General features: G+C 40.3%; 1 protein-coding gene across 5 annotated transcripts in view; it reads left to right on the plus strand.

Moving 5' to 3' along the window:
* The first annotated feature begins 13,338 nt into the window (after positions 1 to 13,338).
* LOC121283361 (src substrate protein p85-like) overlaps positions 13,339 to 19,624 on the plus strand; it is an 83,627-nt gene continuing 77,341 nt past the window's right edge. For all 5 annotated transcript variants that reach the window (XM_041197848.1, XM_041197849.1, XM_041197850.1 and 2 more), the window contains exon 1: positions 13,339 to 13,470. The gene's annotated coding sequence lies outside the window, so the exon portion shown is untranslated. The remainder of the gene's footprint in view (positions 13,471 to 19,624) is intronic.

A 19,624-nucleotide genomic window follows, 5' to 3' on the forward strand; every position in this document is an offset into this window, starting at 1 on the left:
CCTCTCTCCTCACCGTCCAAGGGCCCAAACACTCCTTTCAAGTGAAGCAGCATTTCACTTGCATTTCCTTCAATTTAGTCTACAGCATTCGTTGCTCCCAATGCGGTCTCCTCTACATTGGAGAGACCAAACGTAAACTGGGCGACCGCTTTGCAGAACACCTGCGGTCTGTCCGCAAGAATGACCCAGACCTCCCTGTCGCTTGCCATTTTAACACTCCACCCTGCTCTCTTGCCCACATGTCTGTCCTTGGTTTGCTGCATTGTTCCAGTGAAGCTCAACACAAACTGGAGGAACAGCACCTCAACTTCTGACTAGGCACTTTACAGCCTTCCGGACTGAATATTGAATTCAACAACTTTAGATCTTGAACTCCTTCCTCCATCCCCACCCCCTTTCCATTTCTTCCCCCTCCTTTTTGTTTTTTTCCAATAATTTATATAGATTTTTCTTTTCCCACCTATTTCCATTATTTTTAATGTATTCCACTGATCATTTATCTATACCTTTTATGCCCTTTTAGTCTTATTTCACCCCACCCCCACCAGAGCTATCTGTACCTTGCTTGTCCTGCTATCCATTCTTAAATAGCACATTCTTTTAGATAATACCACCAGCTTCAACACCTCTTTGTTCTTTTGTCTTTGATATCTTTTGGTTATCTCCTCCTATCACTGCTTTCTTGTCCCAACAACTACACCCCCCCACCTTCTCTCCAGCCCCGCCCCCCCCCCTCCTTAAACCAGCTTATATTTCCTATTTTTACTTAGTTCTGTTGAAGGGTCATGAGGACTCAAAACGTCAACTGTACTCTTCTCCGCCGATGCTGCCAGACCTGCTGAGTTTTTCCAGGTATTTTTTATTTTTTGTTTTGAATTTCCAGCATCCGCAGTTTTTTGTTTTTATATTTATTTGTGGTAATAAGTTGGGAAGACAGATTTAGCTATAAATGATGTGTTTATACAGGTTTCATCTTCAATAAGGCAACATCCTTACAGGTTAAATCTGGCAAAGTTATCACAAGTACAAAAATAAATTGATTTCATGCTTCAAAATGATGTTGAGTCTAACTGCAGTAACTGGAGTTTGCCTATTGTACTGGAACCAGATGGAGCACACAGACTGTGTGTAGACTATTGAAAGATTAATGTGATGCAAAAGCGGATTCATATCCTATTCCATGGCTGGGAGATTGCATTGAGAAAGAGGGACAGTCGATATTTAGCACAAAGGTTGACTTGCTAAAAGGATATTGACAGGTAGTGTTGTCGGAGAGAACAAAGGAGATATCAGCTTTTGCAACGCCAAATGGGCTAAATCAGTTTAAAGTCATGCTATTAGGTATGAAGAAGGCACCTGTGACATTTCAAAGACTGACAAACAAAGCAATTGCTGGTCTAAGCAATTGTGCTGTTTATATTGGTGATCTGATAGTTTTCAGTCAGACGTGAGAAGAGCATTTGCAGCAACTGAATGAATTATTTTCTCAATTACAAGAAGCTAATTTGGTGATGAAATTGGCTAAAAGTGAATTTGCAAAAGCGCAAGTTATGTATCTAAGCCATACCATTGGACATGGTAAGGTGGCTCTGAGAGATCCGAAAGTCAAGGCTATCCTGGATTTCCTATAACAAAATGTGAAGTTTTGAGATTTCTGGGCATGAGTGGGTTTTACCAGAAATTTGCAGCAAATTTTAGCGAAGTGGTTGCTCCACTGACTGAACTATTGAAAAAGGGCAAGAAGTTTCAGTGGACACTGGAGTGTCAGAAGGCATTTGATAGTTTGAAAACTGTATTAACTACGACACCATTTGTAGCAATACCCAATTATGCAAAGCAATTTAAATTGGCCATTGATGCAAGCGATATAGGGGCTGCACTGTTACAAGAGGATGACACTGGAATTGAAAAACCAATAGGATATTTTTCATGAAAGCTGAATGTACAACAGGGAAGATATTCAATGATTGAAAAAACTTTGGCTTTGGTGCTAGCATTGCAGCATTTTGAAATTTATGTTGCAAACAATTCATCAGAAACAATTGTTTATACAGACCACAATCCTTTGAAGTTTTTGGACAAATTTTGAGACAAAAGTGCAAGACTTTTCTGGTGGCATCTATTATTACAACCATTTAATCTATGGATTATAGATGTTTCTGGTAGAGTAAGTCTATTCGCAGTTGCATTATCAAAAGTTTGATGCTTAAAGGGAAAATTGGACATTTTGAAAAACCTGGACACTAGATTGGGTAATTTCTATTGATACCAAGGACTTGTGTATTTATATTGTTATGTTAATGCATGCACCTGGTAATGTAATAGTGTAATAAGTATGAGATATGGTGTAAGATGGGTTATTAGAAATGAAGCCATCTTTTAAAATTATGACTGTTCATTTCTCAGTAGGGAAGGGGATGGCATGAAGAGATTAATATCTATAATGTTATTGGAAGTTATTTTTTAAAATAGAGTTTATTGGTATCTATATGTGTGCCTGTGTGGTGCCTTAATTGGATTAAAGCCAGCTAGTCTGGGTGCTTTGATGTATAGTAGTTTTGCGATGTTAATTGGGTAAACAGTAAGGAGGATAGAAGGTAAATTTGCATTTGTTGAATAAAGCATTCAAGAGTAGGAGTAAAATCTTGCACCTAGCTGAGAGATGCCAAGCAATGTATTTATTTTACTAATAAAATTAGTGGGTTGGAAATTTTATTGTTAGAAGATGTGATGTTAAAAGCCCAGGATACCATGGAAAATTTACATTCAAAGGAAAAGCTAGGTATAAACAGAAAGGAGTTTATGAGTGTAAGGTAGAAGCATTTAAGATCTAACCAAGCCAATAACTTTATCTGCAAAGAAGACAAATTGCAAGGAACCTCATTTTGAATTTGTAAGATCAAATGTGCTTTGCCTGCTTACTGAGTTACTGTTCCCTGGTGGAGATTTACCTGGGAGTGATTAATTTGGGGATTTGTTTAAAAGTTATTATGGTTGTAATTTGTAGACATGTGTATGTGTTTAATTTGTTGTTAGATTAATAAATGTCTTATTTAGTTTTATATAAAAAACATCTTGAGACTCGGAGGTCTTATTCCTAAATTCAGAGCTGCATGTCAACCATACCAATTGAAAACATAGGTTATGACAGTTGTTCAAGTTTCCCTCTGGGATTTAAACAACTCAACTTTTACTAACTGATGTGTCAGAACATGCAGTAAATTGCTGGAAGTGTGAATTGACAATGGCACCCCAAGGCCAATGGGCAGCTGGGACTTTAATGTATTTCCTTAACTAATGAGATTTAAGAGTTGAGAAAGAAACAGGAATGACAGAGAAGGAAAGTGAATTAGAGTAGGTGAATTGGAGCCAACTCAGATATAGAAAGGGAAAGAAAGGGAGGGAAAGAAAGGCTGGATAAAGATAGAAAAGAGGGACAAACAGGAAAGTAAGTTTTCTTCAAGAACATTTTTAAATCTCAAAGAACTTACTACATGCTGAATGAGACTAAAGAGATGTAATTTTCTCTTTCTGGGCCAGAGAGGTTGCACTAACAATTATCATATCATTAAAAGGGTACTTAATTACCAGCCCTAACTTTCTGTGATGAATTCAAATGGGCCTTTAATGTGCAAATCCAGCAAGCTTTTGCAAATAATGAGGAAGATGAGGGCAATATTTGTATTAAGACAATGAGCAGCATCAAGCAACATGCAAATTCTGGTGATTTGTAATTCATGCTACATCTTGGATTTCTTTGAATTTATGAGCCCATTTCTACATTGATAATAGTGTGATTTTTTTCAGCAGGATTTCGCCCAATCCTCTAGTGACCCATAGGCATGGCCAGGGTCAGATTTACAATGAAACACACCGTGCAGTAGCATGGGGTCCCCAAATGATAGGGGGTGGGGCTGCAAAATGATGAGTGACTGCTGAACTGTTGGAAGTGCCATCTGTCAGCTGAGATGCTAAACTGTCTGCTCGGCTGTGTACAAAAAATTTCCTGGGCAGTTAGAAAACTCTTAAATCCATTTGATCGAAAGCAAAATTCAGTCCTTGATCTTTAGGAAACTGGAAAGATTCCCCTGGGTTTTGTGTTTTCACTAACCTCCATATTTTAATGCAAAGTTTAAATGATACTGTTCACTTTATTGTTTAGAATAAATTCGAAATTAAAAATAAGCAAATAAAAAGTAGTGCAGATGCTGGAAATCTGGAAAGCAAAACATGTTTGTCCACAAATGCTGCCTGATCTGCTGAGTATTTCCAGCTTTTTCCTGTACTTATTTTAAATAACCTAACCTGGTAAAGTTAACAATGTTTGCCAACTATCATTAATATTAATAGCTACCTATTACTGTAAATAATTCTTCTCAAGTAATCACACAATTAGTTCTGTATGGCTGGACTGCCCATCTGAATTTAGACCTGGATGATCAAAACCTCCTCAAATTGAACCTGCGGAGAATGGAAGCCAATGGTTTTTGGCATCCCACCTAAAACTCCTGTCCTTTGCACCGATTCACCCCCAACCCATTTCAACACCACAACCACTTGTTGTTCCATCCTGAGCCAGGTTTAAAACCCACAATCTATCCATTTCCAAGACTTTTCGCTTCCACCTGCGCAGCACTGTCAATATCCATTCTTATCTCACTACTGGTGAAGCCATAGGGGGTTACTCCTAGGTACAAAACTTGATCACCAATTATCCAAACTAAGGCTCGCCTGCACATCACTGTCGTCCTCATGAACCCAATCCATTGAATTGAAGTTCTTCAGCCTAGTTTTCAGTTTGTAGTATGGCCTCTTTCTTCCTACCATTGCAATACTGCCATATTTATGTTCTCTTCTGCAACATTGGCCCTCCACTGAAACAATGCCCTTATTGTCTGTATCCTTCACCCCATCATCAGCGACAAATGTTTCAGTGCCTCAGCCTCACTCTTTTGGATTTATTCCCTGAGTCACTTCACATCCTCATTTTGTTCTCTATATTTCAAAATCTTCTCATAATTCAAGTTTTCAGCTCTTGTCTGAATTCCTCAACCTATTTGGTTTCCCCTTCATTTATTCCTTCCCCATCAACAACCCCACCCTCACCCCTTTATTGTGCCATGAGATGTTATTGATGTTAAAGATTTGTTAATAATGAGAGTTTTAGTTATTATTGGTGAAGTTCTTGCACTTCTTGAAACACTTCCACATCAATTTGCCAAGGAACAATTCAATATTCTTAAAAGTAAAGAATTGCTGAAAAAAAAGAGACATGTCTAAGCTTTTTGTCTTGCACTTGTCAGGATACTTTGCAAGAATACCAATATAAATAGAAAACAACAATTTATACTGTATGTGAAGAGTGTACTGATTGGCAGATGGACTCCGATTGGTAGAGGCATTATCATGGAGAATGCTCCAGTGATGATAACTGACAGTTAACTGTCAAGCACTGTTTGAAATTTAAACCAGGCAGCTTGACCCTGATTGATCAATGCATGGAATAAGTCCATGCCTCATCAGTACATGTCACTTATTTTGTTTAGCTGAAACTGGCGCAATGTGTACATGTTCCTTTGTCTGAAATGGACATGGCCTTGTGTATTAATATATATAGCTTCCAGTGCACACAAATGCACCAAACAATGCTTGACAGTTAACTGTCAGTCACCATCACTAGTGCATTCTCCATGGTAATACCTCTTTGCATCACAGTCCACTTGCCAACCAATCAGCACTCTCTTCACATGAAGTATAAATGTTTTCCCCTTATATTGGTATTCTTGTGAAGTGTCCTGATGAGTGCAAGACAAAAAGCTTTGACATGTCTCTTTTTTCAGCAATACTCAAGTTCTGTGCCACCAAATGACTGTTTAAAAGAAAAGTAACAACTTGATTGAAAATTGACTGGTACATAGGCAGCACACCTTACAAATTAACAAAAATAGATTTGAAAATGTTGTTCTTGAATATTTTCTTGAGCTAAGTCAAATGAACAAATATATTCATTTTAATGATGCTTTCACCAGTGTTCATTCAAAGGAATCGAGGAATATAGGGTGATTCACACTTTCCGTCAATGTTATATCTTGTGACATATGATCGCAATAAAATAGGATTTCTTTTTGCTACTGTTCTGTGATCCAAGCATATGACAAGCCATTCAGTTTAAGGCAAAACAAGATCGCAAATGAAACCAGTCTATTAAAAATAAACAAAAAACTTGTGTGTATGCAACAGGACCTGGAAGAAAGACTCTTTCACACATTTGTAATTTGTAATCTAATATTATTTACATAAACATTATTTACACTTTACACGTGACTCCTCATCAAGCGATGTAAATTAAGAGGTCAAATTTAGTGCATTACTTCGGCCAAAAGCCTTAGCTACATGATAGGAAATCATATCAGTTTTTCAGTGCTGAAAAATGTTGGCCTTCTCACATAAGGCTTTTCATTTTTGCTTTGTATAATCTCCCCATCCCCACGTATGCACACACACAACACTGTAATATTGAATAAGATTGGTGATATATCCATGGTGCATCCAATTAACATCCAACTTAGTGATCCTGGAATACAAAAGTACTATTTAAAAGCTGACTTAAAGGAGTTCCCTTCATTTTACATTTTTGGGCACCGGTTTTGTGTGATTTTCAGATTTTTGAGGACCATATATTGTAATTCTGAGCTTTGGTTCCAACGGTGGTTGAGATATTTAAACAAAAGCTCACCTCTGTTTCATAGCAGGTTCACAAAACATTTTAAATTCAAAAGAGAAATCGACATTAGTTGTTGAAGAAAGTAGAACAGACAATTTATAAAACAAAGATACAGTGCGCACTGCCAACACTGATCAATGTCATTAACATGCTTTTCTTACCTTTCTTATGGAAGTAATATCCTGTCTTAAAAAGATCAATTGTGACATGTGTTTTTAGATTCCAGCATATTAACATTGAATATGTTTCTAGGTCTGTTTTGAAATGAAATAAAAAGAGAAAGCTTATTGGGGACTTGGAAGTGTGCCCATCAGGCAAGACCTAGTGTTACCAATTCCAAATTTGTAGCAGGCCCGAGTTAATTACTCAATTAATTAGGATAGTGGTTTGATTTGATTCATATTTTCACTTTTCTCTCTAATGCACAGAATATATTATTAAATGCAAACTAGAGTTTTAAATCAACGTACAATCCCATTTTCAATTCAAATACTTCACAGAAAAAATACCTCGACAACTCACACAGAATTGCTCTGGTGCAGAAGGAGGCCATTCGACCCATCGTGTCCACACCAGCTCTCTGAATGAGCATTATGACTCAAGGCCATTCTCCTGCCTTTTCTCCATAACCCTGCACATTGTTTCTATTCAAATAATCATCTAATGCCCTCCTGAATGCCTCGATTGAACCTGTCTCCACCACACTTCCGGGCAGTGCATTCCAGACTCGAACCACTTGCTGTGAAAAAATTTTTTCTCATATCATATTTGCTTCTTTTGCAAATGGCTTTAAAATTGTGCCCTCTCGTTCTAGATTCTTTTACTAGCGGGAACAGTTTCTCCTTATTCACTCTATCCAGCCCCCTCATGATTTTGAACATTTGTATCAAATCTCCTCTTTGCCTTCTCCTCACCAAGGAGAACAGTCCCAACCCCTCCCATCTATCCTCATAGCTGAAGTTTCTCATCAACTTTAAACGGAACATCTGATTGATTATCTTAAATGTAATGAGGAGAAGCTTTTGATCTCATCAGATACCTAATTTAACTTTTAGAATCAACATCGTTGCTTTGCTTCGATCTGAACGAAAATAAGATGTAGTTAGTGTCCAGCTCGAATCAAAACAATTTAAAATGTTAACTTCAAATACGATTTTGAGTAGAAAGCTTTTCACAGTGCCCCTGTCTGCCTTCCGCTCTTATAAATCAGCATCGAGCTCTGTCGCTTATGATATTTGGCGTTTCAATTATAGCAACATAAAGTATCAAAATGGCAAGTTTAAAATTATGTAACAGTGATTATATAATAGTGCAGGGCAGTTAATGTCATGACCTTTGCAGCTAAATCAACAATCCCATATTCAGACTGATAAACTTGAGTTCCAATTTAGTAAAATCTTGTAACCGTTCAGAGCCCGGATTAGGATTCAAAACACTGCACAGATCACGGTGCTTTGACATGAGGTGTACTCGTTCAGACAGATAGGACCTGTAAATGTCGAGGGCAGTTGAAGACAAGGACATCGATGCGCAGTATGTTGTCAAAATTAAGGAGGGTCTCACTAGGAGAAAGGTTTTTTTTGCCACCTTTTGAGAGAGGTGAGGACATACCGTTCTGACCTTGAGGGTAGCTCCAGCTGTGAGCTAAATGAATGGGACATCTCTGGATTCGACGTCATCTCAGATTATAGATGTGGGGCTGCGTGGCAGATTTAATAAAATCGGGGAATGTTGAGTCTTTCAGCCCTCGTTGCTTGGCCTTTCTGTCAGAATGCAAGCATTTCTGCAAGTTTCTAAACCCTCCCACCCCCCACCCCCCCATATCTTGTAATAATACAGCAAACATTGTAATCGCCCCGTTTTACTTGAGTGGAAGATGATGGGGGAAGGAACGTTATTGTTTGTCGCTGCCCTGCTGCTAGCCCTTCTGGGTCAGCATATTCCACTGGGTTTCACGGACAGCAAAAAGCCACCAAATTGGCCTGCCCGCGACTGGGAGATTAAAATATCCCGCGGCGACTTTCTCTCAGCGAAATGTGAATGTGGGACACATTAATGTACCACGTGCTAACCGATTGCTCCACACAGCACACTGTTCTGCTCATCTGCTCACACGTTTTAAGTTGTATCATCTCGTTAGAAGCCCAAAAGCTTTTTTTTTCCGATTGAGTGGCGAGAATTGAGGTTATATGATGATGTGCAGAAGTAGCTACGTGACTTTGAAAAAAGTCAGTGAAATAACCAATGCCCAATAGTTTAGGGTTCTGTGTGTGTGTTTGTGTGTGTGTTGGGGGTGGGGGGGGGGGGGGGGGGTCAAAAATGAAGTTGAGCAAAGGGCTCCAGGACCCCATTAACTGTAAATCCGCCACTGGGCATAGCTGTAATAAAGGGATCAATGTGCACTTAAATCATCTTGCCTGCTTTTCAATTGGCTTTTTGTTCTGATTCGGGCATCCTAATAGCATAGCATTGCACATAGCTTTGTTGAAGTATAAGAGACATTCAGGTCATTCCTCTAAACTGATCACTCATTGTAATGACAAAGGACATTCATTCAAAACATTTTATTTACAGGGCAGTTAACAGTTTATGGTTCACTTCAGGATTATTGATATGTCCCTGAATGACCTGAATGAATCATAACCGTTCTGGAAAATACTTATCTTGCAACCAACATCACTTATAAAAAAAAAGACAGATCATATTTGGTCATTATCCTTATCTTGGCTGTTCCCAAATGTACTGTAGTGTCTCCCTCACTACAATGCTGATTCCACTTCAAAGCTAATTCATTGGCTGTAAAGGGTTTTGGGATGTAATAAGGTTGTAAAAGGCACTATATAAATGCAAGTTCTTTTGTGTCAACAAGAGACAGCCTCTAAACTGGCAGTCTACCAGTGATACGTGGATATAGATTGTGAAATTAAACTAACTAATACAATGCTCTAATTTTGGATGTCAACATCGCTCTGTCATATTGCTGTTTAGAAAAACCAGCTAATGCTGAGATATTATGAACATATAAATTAGGAGCAGGAGTTGGCCACTTGGCCCCTCGAACCTGCTCTGCCATTTGATAAGATTATGACTGATCTGATTGTAACCTCCAACCTATTCCCGATAACCTTTCACCCCCTTGCTAATCAAGAATCTATCTACCGCTGCCTTAAAAATATTGAAAGACTCTGCTTCCACCGTCCTTTGAGGAAGAGAGTTCCAAAGACTCATGACCCTCTGAGAGAAAAAAAATTTCCTCATCTCTTCTTGTATGGGTGATCCTTTATTTTTAAACAGTGATCCCTAGTTCTACATTCTTCCATGAGGAAGGACCCTCTCCACATCGACCCTGTCAAGACCCCTCAGGATATTGTAAAATGTACAGTTAATTTGATGGTTTTAAATATTTTTATTATTAAGAGAAATAATTGACCTCTACTGTAATCAACAATGTGGTGTACACGGCATGTGTTTGTAATTGTGGTTAAATGACATTGTTATGCTTCTCTGTCTCCATCTCAGTTTTTGACATTTCTGTTCAGTTAAAGTTAAATTTCATTTCATTATACTCTTGTCCTGTGGTGATTGGCTTTGCTTATATTTTTGGTTGGGTTATGGAAAAACAAAGTAATTCAAAACTATGTTACAAATCTTTGACCTGAATGGTAAATTCCAAGTCCATTCCCTCAACTTCTAAACTGCTGAGTTGTCAGATGTTTAGTCTTGATTGACTCACAGTTTCCTCCAGCTCAAGATCAAAAAGACTGAGGCCATTGCCCTCCATAAAGGCTGCTCTTTTGCCACTGATTCATTCCGCCCCCCTCCTCCCACCCCACAGCCACCGTGACAGGCTCAACCACTCATTTGCAATCTTGTCCCGTTCAGCCCTGAGCTTAGTTTCAGATCTCATTTACTTTTGCTCACACAGACTACTTACTGCCACCTCTATAATAATTATCACCTTTGCTTCAACTTCACCCTCCAGCTTTGTCCTAGATTAACCCCCACTTACTCATCACTTCCTTCTTCCATGGCCCACATTGGCTCCCTGCCCCCATTGGAGCAACCGTAAGCTCCGCATCTTTAAATGTTACCATGGCCTTGCCTCATCCCAATTCTGCAACCTTCATCAGCCCCATTTCCCCCCAGAACATTGCTCCACTGACACTACCCCTCCTTTTTGTCGTACGATTGGTCACAGAGCCTTCAGCCACCTTGACCCTACTCTTTCAAAATCCCCCTTTAAACTTTTGCAAGAGAAGCATCTCATCATGATGCTGTGACTTGAAGCTGTTGACAGTTCCATCTAATGATGATCAAGTAGCTCCCAATGCACTTTTGTTTTTTTTTCTTTGCTGCTGTCTCATCATGAAAGCTACCTGAAAATGATAGGCAAATTATCAGCTTGAGCACAGCAAACTACAGGTTATTCAGGCATGTGTGAATGGCCTATTATGGGAATAAGCTAGTTTGGTTAGGCATGTATAGTGTATTTCTCACCTTGCAAGAAATCATCAACTGCTATTGCAGTCCAGCTCTCCACCTTCTCCCCCTTCTCTAAAACCTTCCGAGCTTTATGTCAGTTATAAAGGGAATTTCATTTTTTTCCAAATGTTACTGTGGGATACTGAAGCAGACTTGTGGGGGCTGTGTGTGTGTGTGACTACTTTAATTAAACTGAAGATGGTCAGACTGCAAGGTTTATATGCCTGTAAAAGCAGGCATTTTGAAATTGAAATGGGAGAGCTAACACTTGCATTTGCAGATAAGTTGAGAAGCTGTTTGAATTTTAAAGATGCACGACCAGAAGTTTACAACTGGCAAAATCGTGAATAAATAAGGCAAAGTTATTAAGTTATTAAGTGCTGGCCATGATGACAACATGAAAGATGTTCATATTCTGGGAAAGGTAACTTCCAAATAAAGTTTAAAACAATAGGTTTTAAAGAACAAAAGGAAGAAAATATATTTAAGGAAAGATTGAAAGCTGTATGAATGAGTGGTCATGTGAGATCTTGAAAGGTGGGCTGTGCGAAGACAGGCTTATGAAAAACAGCCTCTAGCCATTCCAGAGAAGTGCTTATTTGTTCCAGAAAGCAAAGTGTTGTTAAATGCCTTGCATTTCCATTGTTGAGTGAGAGGGAGCGGGTAGTCCTGTGAAATACCTACTTATAGCAACAGTGGGCTCTTTGTGGTAATATTACTGGATGTTTTGTAGATTAAGAATCTGTTTGGACTGTTGCCTGGAAAAGGGTGTTATTTGGGAGTCTAGCTAAGTAGAAATCTCTTGGGAACTGTTGTAAGACTAAATTTAACGGTGTAACTATAATCCTGTATACGTAAGTTTTCTTTTCCTTTGTTAATACATGCTTTAATTTAATATACAAAATATCCAAAAGTAGCAGTGGATTCTTCACTTCTGACATCACTGTACATACCTGTTCATAATAAAAATACAAATTGCAAATCGTTGTGATAGCTTGGCCAAGTTTCCCTTTGGGATTTGGTCAGCCCAGCAAGTACCACATACCATATCATAACTCAGTCCTCCCAACCTCTCCCTTTCTGGCTCAGTTTCTATCTAGTGAAGCCCCTTTACATTAAACGTTCAACAGCAATCCAGGTGCTTGTAAAAGGATGGGAGGAAGTTTGTCTGACACACTTTTACTGACATCACCTATTGGGATTTCAGTACCATGTTCCTTATATATCGTTTGGGATTTATTATATGGTTTACAGAAGTTGTCGTTTGGTAGTAGAGAACTTGAGTATTTCCGAAAAAAAGAGACATGTCTAAGCTTTTCGTCTTGCACACATCAAGACACTTTGCAAGGGCACCGATATATTGGTATTCTTGTGAGGTGTCCTGATGAGTGCAAGACGAAAAGCTTAGACATGTCTCTTTTTTTCCGCAATGTTTACAGAAGTCTTTGGGGCAAGCTGTTGGACCATTCAGGCTTAAGTAAGCGCTTTTCACACGTTGAGAAAGCAGACGCTCCTAAGCCTGATTCTAAAGCATTAAATTATTTGCAAGGAGCAGAGATCTGTGCACCTGTCTAAATATGATGCAATGAGATTTACAATTCCAGGCAGGCACAATGGCTGTTACTGTATGTGAATCACACTCCACACTTAATGTCAGACCAGCAGTACAGTACAACTGCAGCCTCAGACAACTCTGACATTTATTTTTCAATCCAGGTATTTTATTTTCTCCCCTCCTCTTCATTCATTATTTTTGGACCCGAGGGACTGCTGGTACTCGTACGATGCATCTATTTTAGATTAATGATGATCGCTGGCTGTATTTTCCTGGGATGTCTCAGTTTAACATTAAATTGAACAGTGGGTGCAAAATTGAAGGACGCAACCAGTCTGAAAACGGACTATGCAAAGAAAAGTTGAAGCAGCTTTTAAACGTCGTGCCAGATTTTTTAAATAGAACAAGACTAAAAATCTCTCTGTTATATATTTTAAAAATTGCAAAGTAGAAGGGGCTGTTGAATCGCAGAAGGTATTTGGAAAAAGTCATGCATGAAATCCATCCCCTGCCGTTCAGGAGCCTGAGGGATATTAACAAGAAGGTTGGGATGGAGCAGCTGATCTCACACGTGATCGGTGCAGGAAGTGTGTGTAAACCAGAGACGGAAACTGCGGCCAAAGGATCCAGCAAAGAGAGAGAGAGAGAGGGGGGGGAGTTAATAGAGGTAGGGAGAAGATATAGGAGGAATTCATCTTTTCGTTGCAAGGTGAGAGATTGTATACTTCCGTACGGCCTGTGCTTTAGATAGAGAGAAGGGAGGGAAATTCCGTTTACTATCCCCTAGAGGCACAAGTTTTCCTGTGGGATTGCTGCATTCCTTGAGTCAGGAGCTGATGGGAAGTTGGTGGGGGTTGAAATGTGCATATTTTTGTGTGTGTGTGTTCCAGGTTTTTTTAAAATTAGGAACGGGGAATTCTGAGCCAAATCCTGACTGCAGTGTTATTACATTGAACGGAACCGTGGACGGGTTTACAGAGGGAGGTGTGTGTTTTCCACCCCTCCCAGCCTCCCAGCCTAATAGGTTGTTTCTGAAGCCCCGCTTTGTCTTTGCGCTCAGTGTGGGGACGGGCAGCGCAGCACTCCGGCGCCTTGTTGTGCTGCAAGGGTTTCGCCTTTTCCCCGAGACTGGGCTGGAATGGTGGGAGGGGTGGGTGGGTTTAAGGTGTTCCTGTCCAGCAGCCGATCGCAGGGAGACGGGGTGGGGCTGCTGCCGACTCCGTCTGGATCTGTGTGGAATATCGGCTCGGCTGCCAACTGCAAGAGGGGAGCAGCCACAAAGAGACCAGGCTCAGCCAAGCAAGGCGCACTCCCCCCTCCACTCTCGTTGGCTTTCCTGAGGCTTAACTTTACCTTACCAACTTGCGTTTTAAGACAGCAATTTTGCTCCATTTTGGTCCGAATGACCTTTTTGAAAAGTAACAGGTCCCAGCAAAGAAGGCAGATCTGGGACTGCCACTCTGGGCACATGTTTACTATAAGATGTTCTTTGGATCGCGCTTTGTTACACCATGGTGTGGAGGAGGCTGCTTCACAAAGCTGGCACTGCCAAGGTCAAGTTGTTGTCAGCAGTGGTTTTATTTTTCCAGCTGAAACCGGATTGCAAGCCCCCTCTCTGCATAGCCGAGACCCGCACAACTTTAACCTGCAAAAGTCCCAGCTATGCTCACTGAACCTTCTTGATGGTAACAAAAAGCCTGGGTTTCCCGCATAATTTCAACTTTAGATTTATGTGACTCCCCGCCCCAGGCAATATTTTTTTTATTTGTGAACAATGATAAACACAGGACGCATTCAGTCAGCATTAGCTGTTTGGAACAATGTGGTGTCTCGGGAGTATAGGATTACTTGATGCTTAAAGTGATTCTTCAACATTGATTCACTGTCTGAATGGCAGTTGGGTTAATAAAGCTCGGTTTTATTTAAAATTTACTGTATTGTACTTTACAGTTTATCCTCAAATGAGATTCCAATTCCAGGCAGTAGCATTAATTAATAGAAGTCGAATGATATTTACATGGTGCCATTGCAAACAATGAGGTACTTTTTGAAGTGTTGTCATTCAGGTTTGTACATGGCAAGATCCCACAAACCATGAGTTAAATAACCAAATTGCCTGTTTTTCACGATGATGGTAAAGTGATAAATATTGGCAAGGACATCAGCAGGCTCTTTGAATTAGTGCATGGGATCTGTTACATTCACCTGAGAGAGCAGATGGGAGTTTTCTTTAATGTCCCACCTGGGGGAAAAAAAGGCACCTCTCTGTTAATGCAGTACTTTCTCAGGACAGCACTGAGAGTTCTGGCCTAGATTTTGGATTCTAGCCTGTGGCCTTGAAACCTGTGACTTCTGACTCCCGAGCATGAGTGATGCACTGAGCTACAGTTGACGTCTAATACTGAAGAGTCTGCCAGTTAGTATTTTCCATCATTTTTTCATTGTTATGGGAGGGAACTACACATTGAATGCTGCCCTAACCCTGAGACGGGCGATTATTGACAGACTTGCTATTACCCAGAAGCCAGCCATTCCACTCCAGCCTAAAATAAGTAAGGAAGTGATGCAATGTGTTTTTAATTGGGAACCTCGGAGAAATCCTTTGTTGGTAAGTTCACAGTTAGGGGTGGGAAGTAAATGCTGACCTTGCCAGTGCTGTCTGCATCCTGTGAATGAACAAAAAAAAGCGATGCTGTTTTGAGCTGTTATCTCTTTGGTGAAAGGAAAGAACAATGTTTGAAATGTAACGCTCCAAGATATACCGGTAATTTCAGCCAGCAGTGTGCCATCGGATCTGGCGATTGAAGATAATCACTGTAATTAATGGCTCACCCAGTAAATGTTAACTTCCTTTTTAAGCTAGCACCATCCCGTGGAGATGAAATGTTAAATTGCCAGTTAGCTTTTTAATTTTGGACCAGTGCTAATAATTAAGACGTGGATTTCCAATTCATCAGCCATGAGTCACTTGATAGCACTCTTGTCTCTGAATTAAAAGGTTGTGGGTTCAGATGTCACTCCCGAGTCCTGAGCACAAAGATCTAGGCTGACACTCCCAGCGCAGTACCGAAGGAGCACTGCACCGTAGGAGGTGTCATCTTTCGGATGAAACGTTAAACTGAGTCTCTGTGTACCCTCTCGGGTGGATGGAAAAATGTCCATGAAGCTTCAAGGAAGAGCAGGGGAGTTCCCCTTGTGTCCTGGCCAACACACATCCTTCAATTAACATCTAATATAGATTATCTGATCATTTTATTTTGTTGCTCTTTCCGAGAGCTAGCTGTGTGCAAATTGGCTGCCTCATTTTTCTACATAATACCGTGAATACACTTCAAAAGCACTTCATGTCAGGTGCTTTGGGATATCCTGAGCGTGTGAAAGAAATGCTATAAATTACATTTTGTTTTCCTTTGGACCTTCTTTTTTGAGATCCCCATTGATTTTTCTCCCTGTCCACATTCACCCTTTTGGTTGATATGCTTGCTGATTTGGGGATACAATTCCATGGGCAACAACTACCATCCAGTATAAAAAACATATAAAGTATGTAAAAGAAGTAGGAGCAGAAGGCGACTACATGGTTCATCAAGCCTGCTGTTCTATTCAATATGATCAGGGTTGATCATCTACATTAACTCTACTTTCCTATCCATATCCCATAACCCTTGATACCCTAAGAGATCAAAATTCTATTGATGTCAGCCTTAAAAGTACTCAGCAATGGAGCTTCCTCCACTGGTATTTGTGCAACCCAGACAGAGTAGGTGAGATTTTATCTCATTGCAATCAATCCACTTACAGAGCGAAAATTGGGCCTCATGTATCACTGTGGGCAGTTTGGATTTTATGAACGTGATTGCACACAGGCCCTTAACAACAATCGTTGTGTGGTTACAAATGAGGAAAAATGGGTGATGAGTTCTCCTTTTTGCCCCTTGCTGCCCATCCCCTGCTCCCCCTCTCCTTTGCTTCCTTCTATCTCCTGGTCCTTAATCTCATTGCAGTACCCTGACCACTGCCAAGGATGAAATCAGCTCGATCAGCTTGGGCTAGCAATTGAACCTATGGAATGACTCAGGGCTGCATCAGTTTGGCAATCACAGGAGCTCTAGAAACCATTTAAGATTGCTGTGCTGTGCCCATTGACTGAGAAATTAGTGAGACTAACTGGTGGCAAATCCCCTTGACCCGATACCCAGCATCCTCAGATTTTAAAAGGAGTAGCTGTAGAGATAATGGCTGCATTGATTTTGATCTTGCAGAATTCCTTAGATTCTAGGACAGTTCCCAAGGATTGGAAGGTAGAAAACCTAACCCTTCTATTTAAAAAAAAAGGAAGGAAGAAAATGGGAGCGTCTATAGTAGGCAAAATGGTAGAATTTACTCTTGGTGATGTAGTAACATGACATGTGGCAAACCATAATATGATTAAGTAGAGTCAGCACACATTTATGAAAGGAAATAAAAACGGAAGATTCTGGAAACACTCAGGTCTGGCAGCAACAGGCCTGGAATGTTAACTCAGCCTTTCTCTTCACAGATTCTGCCAGACTGCTGAGTGTTTCCCGCATTTTCGGTTTTTATTTTGGATTTCCAGCATCTGCAGTAATTTGCTGTTTTATGAAAAGGAACTCGTGTTTGACAAATTTATTGAGCATATAACTGGTAAGATGGATAAGGAAGAATCAGTGGATGTAGTGTATTTGGATTTTCCTAAAGTATGTGACAAGGTGCCATAAGAAAGGACGTTACACAATCAGGACTCGTTGGACTGAGGTTTATGTGTTAGCATGCGTTGAGGAATAGACGGGAAAATTTTTTGTTGGCTGTCTGTAACTAGCAGGGTGCTGCAAGGATCAGTACTTGGGCCTCAGCTATTTACAATCTATATTAGGGACTTAGTTGACGGTTTGAGTGCTGGTGATACAAAGTTAGGTGGGAAAGTAAGAGGTGTGAAGAGGTTGCAGAGGGATATAGACAGGTGAGTGGGTTGGCAAGAACGTGGCAGATGGAACACAGTGTGGTAAAGTTATCCATTTTAGTAGGAGAAATTAAAAAAAAAACAGAATTTGCATGGTCTAAAACTGAATGTTCTTGTACACGAGCAATGAGGAAGGCAAATAAAATGTTAACTTTTATTACAAAGCATTTGGAGTATGAGTAAAGAAGTCTTAACTACAAGTAGGGCACTGACTAGGCCAAACCCTAGTGTATTGTGTGCAATTTTAGTTTCCTTACCTAAGGAGGGGCATATTTGCCCCAGAGGGATTGCAATGATGGTTCACTGGACTGGTCCCTGAGGATGGGAGAATTGTCCTAGAAGGAGAGAGAGAAAATAAACTAGGCCTATATTTCCTCAAGATTAGAAGAATGAGTGATGATCTCATTGAAACATATGAGGTTTGACAGGATGAATGTTGAGAAAATGTCTTCCTTGGCTTGGAAATCTAGAACACAGTCTCAGAATAATTGGTTGGTCATTTATGACTGATATGAGAAATTTATTCAAAGGGTTGTGAATCTTTGGAATTTTCTTTCTTTTTTATTATTCGTTCATGGGATGTGGGCTAGGCCAGCATTTATTACCCATCCCTAATTGCCCTAGTTCAGAGGGCATTTAAGAGTCAGCTACATTGCTGTGGGTCTGGAGTCACATGTAGGCCAGGCAAGGACAGCAGATTTCCTTCCCTAAAGGACATTAGCGAACCAGTTAGGTTTTACCAATGATCGACAGTGATTTCATGGACTTTTTAATTCCAGATTTTTATTGAATTCAAATACTACCATCTGCCGAGGGTCCCCAGAGCATTACACTGGGTCTCCGGAGTACTACTCCAGCGACTATACCTCTACGCCATCGCCTCCCGAGAGATATAGAGATCCTTAGTCATTGAGTATAATAAAGACAAGAGTTGACAGATTTTTGGGTGCTAAGGGAAATGGTGATAGATGGGAAAGTGGAGTTGATATAGAAGATCAGCCATATCCTTGTTGAATGGTGGAACAGGCTTGAAGGGCCAAATGGCCTGCTGATGCTAGTTGTTACACTCTTATGTATTCAGAGGACAGATTATTAGAGTGATCAGTAGAAGACGGGATCCAGAAACACTCACTGGTATGTGCTCAGATCTCCATTCTCTCCCCAACTCTCTGGCCAGGATTTTACTGCCCCTCCAGCCTGGCGGGATATTACAGCCTCGCCGAACTGAATGTAGATTTAAATGGCTTGCTGTATCTGCTGGCGGGTTGGGGGGAGAGACACGCCACGGCGAGGCTGTAAAATCCTGGCCTGAGTTTTCAAATCATGACTTTTTGAAGACATTGATCCTGGCCTGAAACTGAGAGAACAGAACGGACTGGATGTGCACAGCGGGTCAGTGAATAAAGAGATGTAACAGGACATTTGTCGCTCCTCATTGGACAAGATGAAACGTACAGTCTTTTCTCGTTACAGATACTGACTGTCCTGTTCTGCCTTTCCAGCCCACTTCAGATTTGTAGTTCATGTTTTTTCTGAACTAGTGTCGTGAGCACCACAAGTCAATACAACAATGGATTTTTAACTGGGGCCCGTTCGAGGACCCTGAATATCCCCTGTGATCATAATGATTCAGAATCACCTTTGATTTACTAGTACACTGTTTTTCTTGATTTGTTTAAGTAACTACACTTTCTCCAGTGTAGTACTTTCCTTGACTGTCTTCATGAAATTAGAGGGTCCCTGGGAACGTGTTACTATTTGCAGAGAATCATCTTGAGTGTGTTTTCGGTTGTTTTTTTTTTTGCAGTTGTGTGTGAATATTTACACGGTCTCTGACCCAGAACAATTTGAAATCTGGCCAAATCACCAAAATATTCCAGTG

Source organism: Carcharodon carcharias, chromosome 10 (assembly GCF_017639515.1).
Source record: "Carcharodon carcharias isolate sCarCar2 chromosome 10, sCarCar2.pri, whole genome shotgun sequence".
Taxonomy (NCBI): Eukaryota; Metazoa; Chordata; class Chondrichthyes; order Lamniformes; family Lamnidae; genus Carcharodon; species Carcharodon carcharias.